This window comes from Eutrema salsugineum, unplaced genomic scaffold, assembly GCF_000478725.1.
Source record: "Eutrema salsugineum unplaced genomic scaffold, Eutsalg1_0 scaffold_11, whole genome shotgun sequence".
Classification (NCBI taxonomy): domain Eukaryota; kingdom Viridiplantae; phylum Streptophyta; class Magnoliopsida; order Brassicales; family Brassicaceae; genus Eutrema; species Eutrema salsugineum.
In genome coordinates, this window is record NW_006256901.1 from 5676398 (window position 1) to 5683448 (window position 7051).

General features: G+C 44.0%; 1 non-coding gene across 1 annotated transcript; it reads right to left on the reverse strand.

Annotated features, from left to right (window-relative positions):
• Positions 1–6369: 6369 nt before the first annotated feature.
• On the reverse strand, positions 6370–6476 carry LOC112090097. The gene has a single exon (XR_002901453.1). It is a non-coding gene; the product is annotated as a small nucleolar RNA R71 (small nucleolar RNA).
• Between the last annotated feature and the right edge of the window lie 575 nt (positions 6477–7051).

The window sequence follows — 7051 nt, forward strand, 5'->3', positions numbered from 1 at the left end:
GACGCTTTCCCTTCCAGTAATTCTCGACCTTTAACCCGTCGCTCACGATGAAACATGCCTCGGAGACCGTCAGCCCGTGAACTCGAGAAGGCCAGGAAGAACAAGGCTCCAGCTGGGAGCACTGAGTCCGTTCGGGCTGGCCAAATCAGGCAGGCTATGAATGAGGCGATGGAGCAAGCTTCTGGAGCTTTCGAGACTCTGATTGCTAACTTCCAAACTGATACAGTGCGTCAGACTGTCTTTATCAGTTCGCGAGAGACAGAAAGGACCTCGCGGCCTAAAAAGCCAAGAGCCAAAGATCGAACTCTCGATGGGAAGTCGAGCTCTTCGAATGGATCGGGAGGTGCCACCCCCTATAGTTGGAACTTCAACCATGTTAAGGGATGCCTTATTTCCGATGACCCCGAAGGAGTCGCTTTCCTGTTGCAGCACTTCAAGCCGCCGGGTTGCGTGCTGTCCCCTGTACAAGACATAGTGGAGCGCTTGGCGTAAATCAAGATGATGATTGCTCACGGGAAAGTAAGTTTTCCATTTATTCATAGTTTTCCATTTATTCATATTCTTCATACTGATGGATTTGTTTCGTCATTTTGTTAGGCTCTCGAGACTAGTAATGAGTACTCTGCCGTGATTGAGAGTCAATCTCTGAACTTGCCTTCCGCGAACGAGCTCGAGGAGATGAAGAAAAAGGTTTTTGATCTTACTTCGAAGGTGAAAGATTCTGAGGAGAAAGAGAAATGTGCCTGGATAATCAACTCCATTTGGCTAAGACATCCGCAAACTCCGCAGCTCGCTGTGCTGAGGATTTGGCTGAGAAGATGCAGAAGCTCGAGGAAGACCATGACACAAAGGTCAAGTGGGCGGTTAGAACTGCAAAGCAGGAGTTTGCAGAAAAATACCTCTCCATCTTTCGGTCCCTCAAGGATAAGTGGGAAAGTAAGAAGCATGAGGCAGCATGCGAGGCTGAGCTTCAGGAGGTCGAGTCGAACGTCACTCTTCTCAAGGACATCTTAAGTGGCACGGCGATTTCAGAGCATCGGATTACCCTGTGCTTACCCAGAATTACAATGCTGTCGAGGTATCAGATTTCCCCTTGCTAAACTTGATCTTCCCCAAATCACGGAGACGTCGGTGAGGCCGATGAAGATTGACCCGACAACTCAAATTCCTCGTGGGATAAATCAATTTGACAGTAATGCCGCAGAGGGAACTGAGCTAGCGGAGGACCCGGTCACAGATCCTAAGGGTAATGAGGAAGCCAATCCCGAGCTTGAGCCTAAGGAGTGGTCCTCCTGTTTTTCTTTTACCCCCTCCCGTTTTTTGCCTTTTCTCTCTTTTTTTTGAACTTGGTTGCCTAGAAAGGCTTTGTCTTTATCGGAGCACTTCTTTGTTTCTTGTAGTACTTTGGTCCCCGGTAGGGCTTTTATCCTTATAATTTTTTTAGCTCAGGAGGGCTATGCTTTCTATTTTACTTGCACGCATTTTACTAATCTTATCCAGGCCTTTGCTGACTCTTGAAGTCTTTTTACTAATCTTTAGTTTGCCAGCTAAGACTTTTGAATAATAAAGATCAATAGGACTTGTCAATTTTGCTTTGAAGGTTTGTAGACTTTGGCCATACGATCATTTTTCGGAGATCAGTTAGCTGAGTAGCGCGTAGCGAACTGGGTTTGCAACTTCATTTGTAAGCGCTAAGTTACACAGAGAACTAAGAACTAAACGATCAATTTATTGATCGTAACGCACTATGGATGATTGCGTGAGGCGTGCTGCTCAATCGTTTTAGGAGACTGATAGCATGTAACCTACTAGAAATAGCAAGCTTGTTGAGACTTTTCTTGGTGACATCGTTACTCAGCTAACTACGAATTGTAAGTCATGAAACCGTTTAAAAAGGTCGTACTACAAATTGAGGCTGTTTGGTGTAGCCATTGTTTAGCGAATTTGCAGTTTAGACGATCGTTTTAGGAGATCGAGAATCAAAGTTTTGTAATATAGTTTTTATTCACAAAAAACCATTACACATACTTGTAAAAGTATGTAAGGATGTTGGCTGGACTCGGTGTTGAGCTGCCTACTTATCCCGTCAAGGGATCAAGCCTTTATGTAGTTCAATTATTGTCGGTACTCAAAGGTGGTAACGTTTAAGGTTCATAACGTTCCATGGAGTGTCTCGACGATCTTGTAGGGACACTCCCAGTTAGTACCTAACTTTCCAGCGCCTCGCTCTTTGGTGTTTTTGAACACTTTGCGTAGCATGAAATCCCCGATGTTAAAGCTTTGACGTCTTATGCCAGTGTTGTAGTATCGGGCAGCGGCTTGCTGGTAGATCTGGATTCGGACTACGGCTCGATCTCTCTGTTCTTCAAACATATCTAGCCAATCTCTTAACATTTCTTCGTTGAGTTCTCTGTTTTCCGGGCAGAAAGTTCTTTGGATACTCGGTACTGAGGCTTTGGCTGGCCCCATGATAACACCGGATTTTAACCATTTTTATGGATCATTTTAATATCTTTTACAGGTGTTTTTACTCCATTTCTAAAGGTTTTCAAAGGATTTCTATGTTTCCGGATTTTAAAAGACTTTTCAGGTAATTTGGGATAAAGAGGCACAAAATGGAACAAACAGACTCTTTTGGATAAATGCAGACCGTCAGAACTCTCATGGAGAGACGAAGACCTTCTCACCGTCTGATCACCCTCAAAATTGGAAAACTTATAGAAGAATCAACCAGCTTTCAAATGCACTTGGTTTGAAGACATTCCAACGGTTGGATCTCAAGATATTTCATTAGCCCTGGAGCCACTCGAAGTCGGTCAGCAACTCACGCGACCGCGGCCAACAAGCTATTTGCCGCGGTCAGAAGCTTCCCGACCGTGGCCAACAAGCCATTTGCCGCGGTCACAACACTCCCGACCGTGGCAATCAATCTCCGAGTTAAAGCCCACTTATCTGAAGCCCAAAGTCATTCCCAGCCTCAATTCCGGAACCCTAGAGATCATGGAGTATTGGAGAATATAAATACATGTCATTTAGGTCGTTTTTAGTAGCAACCCTTCATACTTTACAGAAACCCTTTTCCTTTAGCCATTTGATATGTTCATAATTTGCATCATTTAGGTTGCATAAATCATTCCAAATCATGTTTTATTTCATGTATTTTAGGTCCTTAGGGTTTGTTTTAGAACTTAGGAGATGCATTAGGTCCCAATGAGTCTTTGCATGTTTTGAGTGTCTATCAGGTGATTATGGAGCTGAAAAGATGAATCCAGGAGGTGGAATGGTGAGCAGAGCTTGAAAAAGTGGAAAACTTGAGTCTATGGAGGTTATCGGCCATTCTCGCTGGCCAGGAAGGTTTTACCGGCCATTTTCATGTACCGCGGGAAGCTTTACCGGCCATTTTAGCGTACCGCGAATTAAGTATATCGGCCAAAATCTCCGGGTGCGAACGAGTCTCAGAAATCACCTGTCCGGGGAGCCTTCCGGTCCGATTCAGATGGCGGGTCCTTCATAGAAGTTGGAGAGCATTGAAGCACGGTCTCATAGCAATTGGAATCGTAGAATTCGGACGCGTGAGCAGAGAGATAAGCTCGTCGGAAGAAACCCCTGTCTCGCAGGTATTCCGGACCGAGCAGATCAGTTCTGAAGGATGCGAAGGACGGTGCACTTCCAGGCCGATTCAGCTTCCGGGTCCTTCATGAGAATCAGAGACATTTGAGTCTTCTTTCCAGAACGTCCAAGAGCATTCAATTCGGATCTATGAGCAGGAAGATACGGCCTCCGGAATGGACACATGTCTAGACGCCTCTCTCTGGTCGTATACATGCACTGCAAAGATGTGCCCTCCAGGAAGCCTTCCACCTCCCAAGCACTGAAACTTCCTTCACAAAAGTTGGAGATAAATGAGTCCTCTGTCTTCTGCAACCGAAATCATTCAATTCGGACAAGTATCACAGGAGTTACACTCTCCGGAATGCGAAGTGATCTAAGCTGCTCTGGATGCTGCGAGATGGTCTTGCGACTTGGTTAACCCGCAGGCCTGAAGATGAACGCCTGAATGCTGATGCTGCGAGTTGAAATGTGCGGGTAAACTATCACTGGAAGAGGTCTGGAGCTCCCGAGCAAGAGAAATGCTAAGTCCACAATCGTGCGACTTAGGCATGCGAGTCATCCGCGCCTGGATCTATGCCGCACGATCACTCGGAATTCACTCCGACTTGAGCCTGCGACCTAAGTGCAATAGAGACCAACCCGCACAGTTTCTACATCCCCCAGAAACCGGCTCAGCCCTGCGAGTTGGAGAGGAAGGAGACCATGCCGCAGAAACACTCGGAATTTACTCCAAGATGGTTGTGCGGCTCCGACAAGGCGATTCAAGCCTCACAAGACAAGTCTTCATCTACTGCGACTTAGGTGTGCGGCCTGGGACATACTGAACCGACCCGCAGCTTTTCCCACTTTATCCATTAAAGCCGGGTCAGGACCCGGTTTGTTCCGGGCTGACCCGGTTCGTTTTTAAGAAGGTATAAATACTTTTTAGGGTTTTTTTTTGGGGGAGAACAAAGTTTTATTCCCTTTGTCTCTTGCCTTTTTGGTGAAAAGACTCCATTAAGAAGAGAAATATCTTTATTTGAGTGTTTAATCAAGAGAGTTTAAGGAGATCTGGGTGTTTAAAGCTGTTTTCTTTTGAATCTATCATCTCCATCTCCATTTCTCATCATTAATCATGCTAATCTACTCAACTTGCAAAAGTTTAAGAGAGATTAGTATGATTAGTGAGTAGTCACCTTAATGAGGTTCTAGATGTGTAGGTTAGGGTGCTAAAGTGTTAGATTAGGAGTGCTTAGATTAGCGAGCTTAGGGGTTAGATCATGCATATTCCATTCTCTACAACTTGTTCTCTATGCTAGATCCATACAAATCATATGTGGTCTAGATTCTGGGCATTTCATGCACCAAAAGTGTTTGATGAAATGCCTGAACCAAAGTTGTTAGAGGTTTAAGTGTTATTCATCATGGGAATGATTGTTTATATGCTTAAATGACAGATTAAACTGATTCTTAATGCTTGTTAACTCATGTTTCACTGATGATGATTGGGTTTGGAACTGATTTAGCATAGGAGTTAATGCCTTCATGAGAGGATTAACTTAGTTAGAGATGTTTATGTTAAATGGCTTGCTTGATCATATGATTCATTAGCTCATTAGTTTATCACTGAAGGCACCCTAATCCACTATCATGTCTAAGACCTTTCTTATCATCATTCATACATTCTCATCATTTGTCATTGTTTAGTTCTTGTTTAAGCATTTCATTAATCCTTAATCCTGTTTAAGTTTGTAGTTGTCTCTAGATTAATCAAAACCCACTCTTGTTTGCTTGAATTAAGAACTTGATCATATAGCTTAGTGTCTAACACCACATCTGGATTGATAAACCTCTTTGTGCTACATTGACAAGGGGATTGATAGCCCTGAGACCATAAAAAGTCTTATCTATCAAACTGTCATTTAAAGGCAATCTTTCTTCAACTCGAATTCGTGAAAGATGGTCTGCAACTCCATTATCTGCTCCTTTCCGATCTTGAATTTCGATATCGAATTCTTGCAGTAAGATGATATATTCATAAATTGCATCATTTAATGTACATATTTTCCTCTAACCGATAACATCAACCTTCTGGTACCAAGGAGGAGAAGAGACAGACGTGGTAGACAACTTGATCAGACTGAGATGGCAGACCAAGCAGATCACGTGGTAGATATGGAACAACCAGTTCAGGAGCAACAAGCTCAAGGTCAGGGAGCTGGTATTGGAGTTGGTCAGGGGTTTCACCAGGGCAATGTTCAGCAGGAACAGGTGCACCACCAACAAGCCTATGTCCACCAGGGACAAGCTCAGGCTCATCAACAGAGGCATCAGGCCAATGTTCAACAAAGACACCAGGTGCACCACCAACCCCACCCTTTCCAACCACAACAAAGAAGATATGAGCAACCCCAAATATATGTTGGCGAGAATGACAGGGCCAATGCTCATCAGTATGGGGCTGGTATTCAGGCACCACCTGTGCAGAACAACAACTTTGAAGTGAAAGCATCATTGCTGAATATGGTCCAGAACTCAAAGTTCCATGGGTTAGCAATGGAAGATCCCTTGGAACACTTGGACCAGTTTGATAAGGTGTGTGATCTGACCAAGATTAATGGAGTTTCAGAAGACAGCTTTAAGCTAAGACTATTCCCATTCAGTCTTGGTGACAAAGCTCATCAATGGGAGAAGAATCTTCCAAGAGGCTCCATTCAAACCTGGGAGCAATGCAAGCAAGCCTTCTTATCTAAGTTCTTCTCCACCTCAAGAACTGCAAAACTGAGAAACCAAATCTCTAGCTTCACTCAGCACAGCAATGAAAGTTTTGGTGAAGCATATGAGAGATTCAGGAGCTACACAAACCAATGCCCACACCATGGGTTTAGTGAGGCTTCTCTTCTCAGCACACTGTATAGGGGAGCTCTTCCCAAGATTAGAAACCAGCTGGATACTGCTTCCAATGGGAACTTTCTGGGTAAAGAGATTCATGCTGCTTTAGAGCTAGTGGAGAACTTAGCATTGAGCAATGATACTTATGGTGAAGACTATGACAGATCAAATAGGTCTGAAGGTTCAAGCTCAGAACAGAGGCTCACCAGAGAAGTTAAGGAGTTGAGGAGTGAATTGGACAAGCTGAAATTCACCACTCAGAAGCCAATGCATTTTGTTGGAGAGTATGAGGAACCTTCTCAAATTTTTGAGAACATAAGTGAAGAAGGTCTTACCCAAGAGGAGCTCAACTACATTGGGAATCAGAGGTTCCAAAGATATCAGTATGGTAATGCCAATCCAAACCTCTCTTACAGGAACACCAATGTAGCTAACCCACAAGACCAGGTCTATCCCAATTCTCAAGCTCCAAAGAACTTTGTTCCCAAGCACAACTTTCAAGGGTCATTCCAACCCAAGAATCAATTTGGTCAGAATCAGAGTTTTGGTCAGCAACAGCAACCATTTC